This window comes from Carcharodon carcharias, chromosome 21, assembly GCF_017639515.1.
Source record: "Carcharodon carcharias isolate sCarCar2 chromosome 21, sCarCar2.pri, whole genome shotgun sequence".
Lineage (NCBI taxonomy): Eukaryota > Metazoa > Chordata > Chondrichthyes > Lamniformes > Lamnidae > Carcharodon > Carcharodon carcharias.
Window position 1 is genome coordinate 31567751 of NC_054487.1, and position 13106 is coordinate 31580856.

The 13106-nt window shown below is 47.4% G+C and overlaps 1 protein-coding gene across 1 annotated transcript in view; it reads left to right on the plus strand.

The window, feature by feature from the left end:
• LOC121292919 (RIB43A-like with coiled-coils protein 2) overlaps positions 1-13106 on the plus strand; it is a 41139-nt gene that overhangs the window by 20889 nt on the left and 7144 nt on the right. The window lies entirely within an intron of this gene.

Below are 13106 nucleotides of genomic sequence, written 5' to 3' on the forward strand. Positions count from 1 at the left end.
AACAGCCAATTTGCACACAGTCTACTCTCACAAACAACAATGTGATAGTGACTAGATAATTTGTTTTTGTGATGTTGGTTGAGAGATAAATGTTGGCTAAGCCGCTGGTTTCTTCTTCAAAATAGTGCTGTGGGATCTGAGCGGACAGACAACCTCTTGTCAGAATAACTGCAACCTCCAATAGCACAACATTCCCTCAGTAGCACAAGTGTCAGCCTTGATTTTCCTGTGCTCAAGTCCCAAAATAAGGCTTGAACCCACAACTTTTCCACTCCGAGGCAAGAGTACTATCCACTGAGATACAGCTGATACAACATATGATCCTTTGTTAGCTCGCAGTCATGTAGTAGAACAAGAAAGGGAGCGACAAGTACAAGAAGAGGAGAAATTTTAAAAAGTGCTACCTTTCTGACTTATACATTTGTTTCCTTTTGATTTTAAACTGATGCGAATGAAGATCAAAATATGTTCAATGCAGTTATATTATTCTGTCAATCAAAATAGGGTTAATAAATATCAGAGTCCTTAAAATTAGAAAGGCAACTGACACATCTTCAGAACACAACCAAACTGAGATTCGTCCTGGGTTAGTGCCTTATGGGACAATTTCAAAGGCCATAGACTGGTATAAAAGTGACTAACAACACAGTAATCAATATCATTTATTTCTATCAGCTGCATGGCATTTGTGTCTTCAAAGTATTTACAGAAATCCACATAAACAGAAGTACGACAAGTACACTTGAAGTGACAGTTCTGTACCAGCCAATGCTGTGAATTTGCCGCAAACCCTTATCAAGGTGGGCTCACAGCCAACGGCAAAGAAAACATTTTACAAAAAAAACCATTTTGTGTTAAACTAATAAAACTATTTAATATAGACCATTTTCTTTAATTTAAAAAAAATCTTTAATAAACAACAATTTGCATTTTAAAACTTTGACCAACATTGTATTCTCAAACATTAATGATTTTGTTCTGTGCCCACCTTCTGTACCACAATAATTTGAATTCAATCAGTATGTGTATTTTGCTTTCATGGAGAAAGGAGTAGCTTAAAATAAAGAGGGGGAAAAACTGAAGGCAGAATTCTGGGGAACTGAAGGCAGAAGTCTGGGGAAAAAAACAGTTGACTTTTAATGAGAACCTTATGTACACAATGATTTGATTACCAGATTACTATAGCATGAGAAATGGAACAAGAATTTTGAATTGAATGTACTCTGACATTAACTTATGATTTAAATCTTCATAATCCAATAAAATAATTACCACAATATATTGCATTACATCAATTGGAAATGCACAATCTAATCTTGGTAAGGTTTGAACAAGAATGGACTTTTACCATACTTAGAAAAATTAAGAGAACTAAAGAATATGTTATGACTAAAAAATATGCTGATTGCCCCTTTTTGAGTTTAATTTTGTTGATTATCTATTGGAAGTATTCAGTGGTGTCAATGCTAGGATGACTCCTAATTTAATATACCACCTGAACTCAGAAAATGAATGCAAAATGGTCAAATTATTCCAAAGTATAAAGACAGGGGAATTGATCAAGTTAACTCAGTGGGATAAAACATGAAAATTGCCTGTTGAAAATTAATATAAATGCTAAACACAGGAAAAAAAATTGGATAATGTACCATATGAATGATGTTGAAATAGGAAGGATGAAACTGAAAGACGTAGTAGACTTAGTAGATTCAGCTGAAATAACAGAGCAGCAGTTAGCAGGGTCAACAGGATGTTGAACTGGCAACATCTGTGGAGCAAAAAACAGTCAGCATCTCAGGGTGATGACCATTTGTCAAAACTGCTAACTTGAAATCCTGACAAAAGATCATTAACCTGAAATGTTAACTGTCCCTCTCACCACTGACGAGACCTGCTGAGTATTTCCAGTGTTTTCTGTTATTAATTTCAGATTTTCAGCATCTGCAGTATTTTACTTTTCTAAAGGATGTTGAACTACATTGGTCAAACAATAAACTCTATGGCCGGGATTTTCCATGCACGGTGATGTCGGGCGTGTTTGGTGGCATGAGTGGACAATGTAACGAGAAGCTCAAAAATTGATTTCACGACATCGTGTAGCCAGTTTGCGATTGTCTGCTCAGCCTGTCAATGGCGGGTCATGTTCCCCGACATCAGGAATCTCATTGTAATACATCAGCATATCATTATAAGCCCAGTCCTCCGGACTCATCCCCCCATCCCCCCCCCCCCACCCCCCTGCTGGATTGTCCACCCTTGTTGGCGGGAGACGTGCCAGTGCAGAACATGCCTTGACAACTGTGATGCGCAAAAGTTGAGACTTACTGCCAGGTCCTTGCTCACATCGCTGATATCCGAGGAACAGAAGATGCTCTAGCCTGACAGCAACAGGATCCTGGAGGAACGTTCATGGCATATTGGGTGGATTCTCATGGACATGGCTGTGCTGTGAGGCAGCTCATAGAAGTTGGAAAGCCACTGTTGATGCTCACAATGGAGGATGGCCGAACTGGTGAGAGACGAAGGTCTATGATTCACTGGGAGAGGAAAAGGTGTCGGGGGTAATGAAGGTGTCGGGAGGGTGAGGTTGGGAGGGGGGAATGAAGGTGTTGTGGGGTAAGGTTGAGGTGGGGGAATGAAGATGTCAGGGGGGTGAGGTTGGAGGGGTGAGAATGAGGGTGTCAGGGAGGTGACGTTGGGAGGAGGGGAATGAAGGTTACGGGGGGTGAGGTTGGGAGGGAGTATGGGGGAGGATTGGTAATGGGGGGGAAAAGATGATAACTGGGGAGGCAGATGTAAGGGGGGGTGGAAGGTGTGAGGGAAGGAGTTTGGAGGGGGGGTGAAAGAGTACAGAGAGGGGAAGCAGTCCAAGGGGAGGAAGAAGTGCAGAGAGTGGAGAGAGTCCAGGAGGACGAAGGAATGCGTACAGGGGAGGAAGTCATGGGGTGGGGGGGGGGTGGGGGAGGGGTGAAGGAATGCAGAGAGGAGAGGGAGTCCGGGGGAGGAAGGAGTGCAGAGAGGGCAGGGAGGAATGAGTGCAGGGAGGGTAGAGAGTAAGGGTGGAGGAAGGAGTTGGGAAAGGGGAAGCAGTAGTAAAGCTGGAGTAAGAAGTGAGGCTGGAGGAAGGTGTCGGGAGCGGGGGAGCACTAAGGGTGACAGAAGAAGTAAGGGCGTCTGAGGGAGTCAGGAAGGGGGAGGGACTAAGCAGGAGAAAGTCTGGTGAACGTGGAAAGATTAAAAGTGGGGAAGGGGGTTCCATGTGGGGAAGGTTTCCGGAGGGGGCCAGGGGTTCCAGAGGGAAGGGGTTTGGCGGGGAGAAGGGGTCCAGAGGGGGAAGGGGTCCAGAGGGAGGGATGTCCAGGTGAACGTGCAAGAGAGGGGTCTGATGGGTACCATGACTGCCTCCTGGGGAGCAAACTGAGGGTGGGCATGGTATGAGGGAATGGTAAGAATAACCTAGGGCAGAGTGAGGCGGTAAGGTGGGAGGGTGAGGGTTCAACAGTAGTGGTAGAAGGGATGGCAAGGGTGGTTGGTGGGGACTCAGAGGATGACATGGACCCTGGGAGTGGGAAGGAGGAGGTTGGGGAGGTTAATGTGGATGGGAATAGGATTTTCGAGAAGGAAGGGAATGTGCATGTTCACCTGGACATCCTCAAAGGGAAAGGATTGTGGCTGATAGGTCACCGAGGGGAGGTGGAAGGTGATGCCGGGGTTGGGGGAGTGGTCAACTGTGATGGGGGAAAGGAAATGGGTGACTGGGAGAGGGGAAAGAATGGGGGAGTGCATGAAAAATCAAATCCAGACCATGCTGTCCAAATCGAAAGTGAAACAACAGTCATAGTGGGTGAGATCAGGTGCTGCATGGGAGTGTGATCATTGGGTAGGCGGAGATGCAGGTCAGCTCAGATGGACAACTGAAAGCGAACCCTAGCAGGCAGCATTCAAGATGCTCAGGACATTGAGGTGAGTATGATACATGAAAGGTTCCCTTGTGTGGGAGAGTGCTTGCACAGGGCTCCGAAAGACCCTGCCAAACACACACTTCTCCCTCCAGAATTACTTGTTGGCCAGCTGCTCCCTCTGCGGTGTTAGAGGATGAGATTGAAGGGCTCACAGGCAAAGAGAACTCGGAGGGAGAGGACAGCCTCTGACATTCCTGAGTGGATGACCCAGGGATGCCCAGCTGCCAGTCCTCCTCCCTTTGGGTGCCCAAGGGCTCCAACCTGACTCTTTGAGGGAAATGAGCACCTGGACGGATGTCGAGGTCTGCACACATCTCTGCATTCTGTTGACCCATGGGACCCATGGACCAGGGTCTCTATGACATCCGCCACCCTCCCCATGGAGACCTCCATACACGCACATGAGCACCACTTCATCAGAGAGCAGGCGGCGCACTCCTCCAACTCGCGTGCCATTCTGCTGAGGCCTTCCAACAGCTCTGCATGATGTTCCCACGCCTTCTGCTGACTCTCCAGGATGAGTTGAAAGGCCAAATTTAGAATCATCTGACTCAGACCCCACAGACGCCTGATCCCCAGCAGTCCTCCGAGTGCCAGGGAGCTCGGCTGAACCTGCCTACTGCTGCTGCGGACATGTGTCCATGCAGTGACCACCAGATTGTGAACCTAAGCCTGTTCCAGATCTAGGTCCCACCAAGGTGTGTGTCTCTGCCCTGGTGTAGGATGTGGGTAAGTTCTGTGATGGGAAATAAAGCTGCTTATTTCCAGCTCTTCAGTGGAGGAAGTGCCCTCTTGGCTGGAGGGGAGGACCTGGATGGAGCTGAGGGAATGGCTGGCTGAGGGTGTTAGTCACTTGGCAGAGCTCCCTGTGAACCAAAATAGTGATAAGTAGTTCATGGCAACAGAGTCAAAAGCAGGAGAGAGAGCACTCACATTTGCATTAAGAGAGGGATGATGTGGTACAGGATCCTTACGAGGGTGCTCGCTACAGACCTCACCAGTCAGTGCAATGGCACATTCCTCAAAGTGAGTGAGGGGCCTAATGTGGATCACTCCACCCCTCGGCCTGGGACTTCTTCCTGCTGATGTGAACAGGCTTCTCCTGCATGAAAGCATGAAAAGATGTAGAGAGTGTGAGCAGGACACATGGGACTGCGTGGAATGTTTATATGGTGAGCGGAGCCATGGACAAGATGAGGATGCGAGCTGGAGAAGGTATGAGGCTGATGGAGATGTGAGGGTGTGTGTGAGAGTTAGAGGCATTGTCCTTTGAGGTGTGAGATCCCAGTGGATGTGTGATGGGTTTGTGAGTGTATGAGTTGAGTGATGAGAAGATTGAATTACCTTGGTGGAAAGGATGAGACTATTCATCCTATAGCAGCACTGGGTGACTGTCTTCTTTTGTAGGGCATTGCCCCTGACCACTGCTGCCATCGCCTCCCAGGCCGGATTGATGAGGTTGCAGTCCATCCTGTAGCCAGAGCGGAAGTAGAGGACATCATGGCAAGCCTCCACTGCGTCCAAAATGTGCTCAAGGGATGTGTCTTTGAACCTAGTCTTTTTGCCTTTCAGGGCCATGTCTTCTTTGCAGCAATGGCGGGCTGGAAGCACTGAGAGGTGTGTATGTGGCTGGACTTTAAATATGGCGCCTGGCTTGCTGAAGCAGCAAGGTGATGGCGTAGCAGGTGAATGAGAACCTGCCCGCCATGGAAATGGCGTGTTTCCCTGGAATGTATAATTAATTCAGTGGGGTTGGGATGATACAGTGTGAAAAGCTGCCATTTTGGCTGGCAGGTAAAGCGTCGTTTTACTCGCCTGCTACCGCACTCAGTGCAAATCTGGGACAATTTCCCCCATAAGTCAGAAGAGGTAATGATCAAACTTTATAGTTCTTCAGTTAGACCGCTTATGGAAACTGTGTCCAGTTTCAATTGCCAAGGAAACATGTAGTGCTGGTGACAGTGCAGAGAAGAACTGTAAAGTTGATTTCCATATTTCATTTTTTTAGTGAGGATCCAGATTTACATTTATTATTGAGGGTTAATGTTTTAACGCTGTTGCTCTCTCCAAAGATGCTGCTACACTTGCTATTCTTTCTAATTATTTTGAGTGTGCAGGCAGCTTGTTTGAGCGCGTGGCCCCTTTATATTTTTTGTGTGGCTGTGCATGCATGGTAACTTAAAGGGATTAACTTGTATGTGGCCTGTATGGGGTTGTTTGGATTTCTACCTGGCCACATGGCCATGCAAATTAGAGGGAACATTGCTGCTGCTGAGCATTTCTATTACTTTCTCCTTTTATTGCAGATTTCCAGTTTCTGCAGTGTTTTGCTTTTCTACAAGCATTAGGATGAACAGCTAGAACAAACCAGCAGAAAACCTTGAGCACCATAGTCATTATGAAAGACCTCAATTAGGCCCCATCTAGAATACTGTGCGCAATTCTGGTCCCCTCAAACGGTGTTAAATTAAGGGGCTCTAGAAAAGGTTCAGAGGAAGATCATTAATGTGCATTTTAAAAACCCTTACTTAAAATGATATATTAGGGACACTTTTTTTACTCTAAAGAAAATGTGGAATAAATTTACTTTAAGTTATTACGATCAGTTGAATGAAGGTTGAATGGTTCCCCTCTTTTCCCTCTCTTTGTTTGACTGCAACAGGTTTCTTTCTTTGAGAAGGATATACTTGCCAATTCAGCGAATACTTAACTGTTTGTGTTCTGTAATCATAAAAGAACCAATCAGACAGGTTTTCTTGAGTTCAACAAAGGAAGAGGTTAGTTTTATTATACTTAAACCGATCTTAGTAAAATAATGAAATGCACACACACACACTCAAAGTCCACGCGCACATACAAATACAGGTTACAGAGTGGGGAAGGATAGGTTGGCCAAATTCGAATCTGTAATAAAAAAGGATAAGAGTACACAGTCAGTATTTTGGTTTCATGGTGAATTCAGTGATCTTGATGCATCCAATTGAAAGATGTAGAGAACTGAGTTGGTTGTTCTTCTGGAGACACAGCCGTGGAGTTGAGTTCTTTCCATAAAATTTCTGTCTGCTACACATGGAGAGTGAGTCAACAATAGCAGGTCAGGCCCAAAGTTTGCAAATTGTGTGGAGAGAAGAACAGGAGGGATCTCTCTGTTTCTCAGCTGCTTGTGTCATCTGCAGAGAAAGCATGTGCTTAAAACACACAAAGGGGATGGCTTTTCATGTAACCACCTTCTCCAATTACCAGTAATTTAAACATGATCATTTATTCCAATTGTAATTTAATTAAGTCATGTCTGGAAAGCTATCTTAAATCAGGGTCCCATTGCCCAAGTAGTCCCATTAGTCTTTAATGCCCTGTCTCCACCAATTGAATGGCTTAGGTGATTTCCATAGATGTCTTCTGAATGATACAGAAGATGTGAGTATTCCGCTTTCCCCAGGACAGCAGGAGCAGGGGAGAGGGGTGGTGAGTTTCTGCAGAAATGCTGCGTCCATCATTCTGGGGGTTAGAATGAGGAATGTACGATAATGCAAATTAGGTGGCCATCTTGGCTGTGAGTTCAAGTGACTTTTAATCTGTATTTTTTTTTCATCCGGTTTTTAAAAGGTTCAATTCATGATTCCAACTGTTAAGTTAAAAATCATTATTTGGCATGAAGCATATCTTCATGATACTTCCCCACCATGCAGATTGCAGCGTGGGGGGAGGCCAAGTGATCATTGGAGAGGGGAGTTGGGCGGTTAGTGAGGGTGGGGGGGGTCAGGTGGTCAGGGGATGGTCAGTGTGGGGGTTGGGGAGGGCAGTCAGGGGAGGAGAGGGCAGTCAGGGGGCCCCATGGGGGATCAGGGGTCCTGTGGGTGTTCGGTGGAGTGGGGCGGGTCCGGTAGGGGATTGGAGGTTAGCTGGAGGTCCTATGAAGGATTGGGAGGGTGGGAGACTCCTGTGGGGGATCAAGGGGATAGTCGGGGAGGGGTCCCAAGAGGGGCTGGGGACTGGGGTATAAGTTTTAGGGGTTTTGAGGTATAAAACCCATTATTCTTAATTACTAACAATGGGGTCTTCAGTTGTGCCTGACCTAACAAGATACAAGTAATTATGAATCAAGTAGAATTTATTAAGCACGATTTTACATATACTTAACAAAAAACAGTGAAGACAACATGGATTACTTTTATCCCTCAAGGCCCTAGATTCCTCGAGTGCTGTCAATGCAGGCAATGCCTTTCTTCTTCTGTCTCTGAGATGACAATACATTGAACTGTGTTTCAGAGAATCATACCACAGAAGCCATGGTAAAACTGTGCCAAAGAAGATTTTAATTTTCCAACTTTTAGCCCTACATCTCATTCCTTATTTGGAAATAGTCCAAATTCACCTCTTTCATTGGCTTAAGGTGAGGGTCATCTGGTGTTACCCCACCTCTGTAACAAGAGTCATGTAGACTGAAGACAAATGTCCATCCCTTATTCCCTAGGCCCCCAGAGGTACATTCCATTGTGAACAAATGACACATCCTTGTAGATGCAGAATAATTGAACAATGTTATGTCCTCTTATCAATAACACAACCCACTGTAAACATTCACATCAACATATTTTAACCCAAGTACCACGGATACTAAAGCCATTAAGAACAAATGTCAGGATAGAAAGATGTTCCTCCAATACAGATATGATTAATCGATTAATGGTTTTGTTTGAAGATAAGGGCCTAAATTTTACGTTCTGAGGTCAGGGTGTGCCCGATCCGAATACACATGAAATTGCATGAGATGATGTTGGGCGTGCATCCCGACATCATTGCGCACCGGAACAATATTGAGGCCGGTGGGTGCGCGTGGGTGTTGGAGCCACACCTACCGACAATTAAAGGACAATTGTGCCACTGGTGGCACCTCCTCCTCTGAGAAGGAAGAGAGGGGCAGAAGGGAGAGGAGGCCGGGTGTCCGTAGGCAGTGTCCAAGGGAGGAGACGCACAGGCACAGGAGGCACAGGGCCAGCAGGGAGTCCAGGGTGGAAGGGGCTGCAGAAGACACCAATAACCTGCTGCCAGAGTGTACAGGCAGTGATGCAGCTATCTCAACATATCAGAGGTGCAGTGTTGAAGAAGGCTCCACCTCTCCAGGGAGACTGTGACTTCCAAATGTTAGATTATTGGGCCAGAGATCACGTCCAACTGTGGTCAGTGGCCACCCCATGCCAGTGGCTCCGAAGGTCACTGTCGCCCTCAACTTCTATGCCTTCAGTTCTTTCCAGGGGTCAGTGAGGCATCTGTGTGGAGTGTCCCAATCAGCTGTCCACAGTCGCATGAAGCTGGTGACCTATGCTCTGTTCAGGCGGGTAATGACATTTATCCATTTCGGTACAGACGAGGCCAGCCAGGCTGAGTGAGCCAGAGGCTTCACTGCAATTGCTGGGTTACCCCGCATCCAGGGTGTCATCAACTGTACACATGTGACCATCAAGGCGTCAGCGGGTGAGCCAGGTGCCTTTGTCAACAGGAAGGGCTTCCACTCCATGAACGTCCAGAAGTTTGTGACCACAAGACGCAGATTCTATAAGTCAGTGCAAAGTACCCTGGCAGCTCCCATGACACCTACATCTTCCGACATTCACAGTTGCCAAGGCTGATCATGGCTCCAGCTTGACTGGATGGGTGCTGGGTGACAAGGACTATCCATTGAAAAGGTGGCTTATGATGCTTCTCTAGCTCTCAAAAACAGAACAAGAGCAGCGTTATAATAAGAGTCATGCCTCCACAAGGGCGGTGATTGAGAAAACCATAGGTCTACTGAAGATGAGATTCAGGTGCTTGGGCCATTCAGTGGGAGCACTACAATACCATCCAGAGCGTGTGACTCTGATAGTCATTGCATGCTGTGCTCTCCACAATCTGGTTTTGGCAGGGGGGACCTACTGGAGGAAGAGGATCTTGAGGCAGCTCCACAGGCCACAGATGATGAATCCAGTGGTGGATTAGAAGAGGAGCCCAGGAAAATACACGGTGAGGATGTGGAGGCAGACCTCTGGAACCTTCAGGGAGGCAGGGTCACCAGGGAGACCTTTATTCAACACTCCTTCAGCTAGGCTGTCAAGGCACTGCTTTCACCTAAATTTGGGGGTGCTGGCTCCTTACTGGATGTTTGAAATGACCCATTCCACTGAACCCAAAGTCCACTCAGTACTTGTTAGTAAAGTTTAGGGCCACTCACGTCCATCATGGCATACTGGCGTGCCCTGCACCTACAAAACTAGTGAAGCATACCCAGGCCATTAACACAAAAGCAAAATTTATATAATGTTGAGACTCATAGAAAATGAACATAACAATATAAGGTGTTAATCACCACACCAGCAAACAAATTAACAAAACATGACAGAGAAGAAGATCGCCCGTGAAAAGTCCCTCTTGTGCTCACGTTTGCAAGTGCTGCATCTTGGGAACCCCGCCTTGCTGGCAATGGCATTGGAGGCAGCCTGCTGGCTGTGCTGTCCTGTTTGCCTTGATGACCTTGGTCGTCCTCTGACCAGTGGTGCCTGTGCCCACCTGGGAGGGCGCCACATCTGGGCATTCCTCTTCAGATGCCAAGGCCACTGGCAGAGGGGTGGAGGAGCTGCTGCAATCATTCAGTGCGCCCTGAGAGGGCCCCCCAGAGACAGCAAGCAGTTCATGTGCCAACGTGACGTCGGTCTGGACCTCCCTACTTTCCATTGATGGGCGGGCACCTAGCAGAGATACTCAGTGCCTCATCCATCTCTCACACCGGCAGAGACCTTCTGAGGTCATTGCCTGTGTGAGGGCTTGCAGGTCTGAGCGCAACCCCAGGAACCCCTGATTCTGCTCCTGGAGCTGCCTCTCCATGAGAGCCGCCACTCTCTCAATGGAGGAGGCTGTGCACTCGGTGCTGAGGGTGAATGCAGTACTCATGCTCTGCATGGATTTCTCCATGATACAGACCATGGCATGCAAACCCTCAGGAATCTCCACCAGATCCTCCCGCACATCCCGCTGGGCATCCAGCATCTGCCGCCTAATGGAGGACCCCAGAGGCTTGTCACCTGCCTCGGACTCAGCATGGCCCTGGTCTTCAGCAGCCCTCTGACTGCTAGCGCCCTGGGCACTCTCTGCCTCCGCCTGCTCCCCATGCAAGTGTGTTGTGTACCCACATTGTAGCTGATGATCTAATGCCCACTGAGATACTGGTATCTGCAAATGGGTGCGATACAAGTGTACGTGACGGCCACTGGTGCTCCGGTGTCAAGCGTGGCTCATGGGAGTCCTGTACTTGTTGGCTGGATGGTGATTCTAGGGGAGAAAAACAAAAGACATTGGATAGTGCAATGGCTAAGGGGCCTGACAATATTCTGGCAATAGTACTTGTGCTCCAGAACTTGCCGCACCCTTAGCCAAACTGTTCCAGTACAGCTACAACACTGGCATCTACCCAACTATGTGAAAAATTGCCCAGTTTTGTCCTGTACACAAAAAGCTGGACAAATCCAACCCGGCCAGTAGACTGCCCCATCATCTCGATCGTCGGTAAAGTAATGGAAGGGGTCATCAATACTGCTATCAAGCAGCACTTGTTTAGCAATAACCTGCTCATTGACGCTCAGTTTGGGTTCTGCTAGGGCCACTCAGCTCCTGACTTCATTACAGCCTTGGTTCTAACGTGGACAAAAGAGCTGAACTTCCAAGGTGAAGCAAGAGTGACTGCCCTTGATATTAAGGCTGCATTTGACCGAATGTGGCATCAAGGAGCCCTGGGAACACTGGAGTCAATGGGAATTGGGGAAAACTCTCCACTGGCTGGAGTCATACCTAGCACAAAGGAAGACGATTGTGGTTGATGGAGGTCAGTCATCTCAACTCCAGGACATCACTGCAGGAATTCCTCAGGGTACTGTCCTCGGTCCAACCGTCTTCAGCTGCTTCATCAATGACATTCCTTCCATAATAAGGTAGAGGTGGGGATGTTCTCTGATGATTGCACAATGTTCACCATTTGCAACTCCTCAGATACTGAAGCAGTCATGTTCAAGTGCAGCAAGACCTGGACAACATTCAGGCTTGGGCTGATAAGTGGCAAGTAGCATTTGTGTCACACAAGTGCCAAGAGAGAACATAACCATTGTCCCATGACATTCAATGGCATTACCATCACTGAATCACCCACTATAAACATTGACCAGAAACTGAACTGGACTAGCCAGGTAAATACTGTGGCTACAAGAGCAGGTCAGAGGCTAGGAATCCTGTAATGAGTAACTCACCTCCTGACTCCCCAAAGCCTTTCCACCATCTACATGGCACAAGTCAGGAGTGTGATGGAATACTCCCCATTTGCCTGGATGAGTGCAGCTCCAACAACACTCAAGAAGCTTGACACCATTCAGGACAAAGCAGCCAACTTGATTGACACCGCATCCACAAACATTCACTCCCTCCACCACCAATGCACAGTAGCAGCAGTGTGTACCATCTACAAGATGCACTGCAGGAATTCACCAAGGCTCCTTGGACAGCACCTTCCAAACCCACGACCACTAATATCTAGAAGGATAAGGGCAGCAGGTAGATGGGAACACCACCAACTGGAAGTTCCCCTGCAAGTCACTCACCACACTGACTTGGAAATATATCACCGTTCCTTCACGGTCGCTAGGGAACTCCCTCCCTAACAGCACTGTGGGTATACCTACACCACATGGACCGCAGCGGTTCAAGAAGGCAGCTCATCACCACCACCTTTTCAAGGGCAACTAGGGATGGGTAATAACTGTTGGCCCAGCCAGCGAAGACCACATCCTGTGAATGAATTTTTTAAAAATGTCATTAGTATTAATCATCACACTGTCGCTGTGCATGCCAGACGGGCTGGTGAGAAACTGGAGATCTGCATCATGGTGCCATCGTCTTTCAATAAACAATGGGGTCTCCAGGTTTGAGATTTCCATTACAGATGAGATAACACAACAATGTTTATACACTTTGATACCCTCGCATCTATGCACTGCACTCTTACCTTCGTCAGACCCCTGCCTCTCAGACCCCTGCCTCTCCAAGACCGGTGGACCGAACAGGGTGCCGGCACTCCATCTCTAAGGCATCCATCTAGTACCTTGTCAATATGAGCAGGTTTCA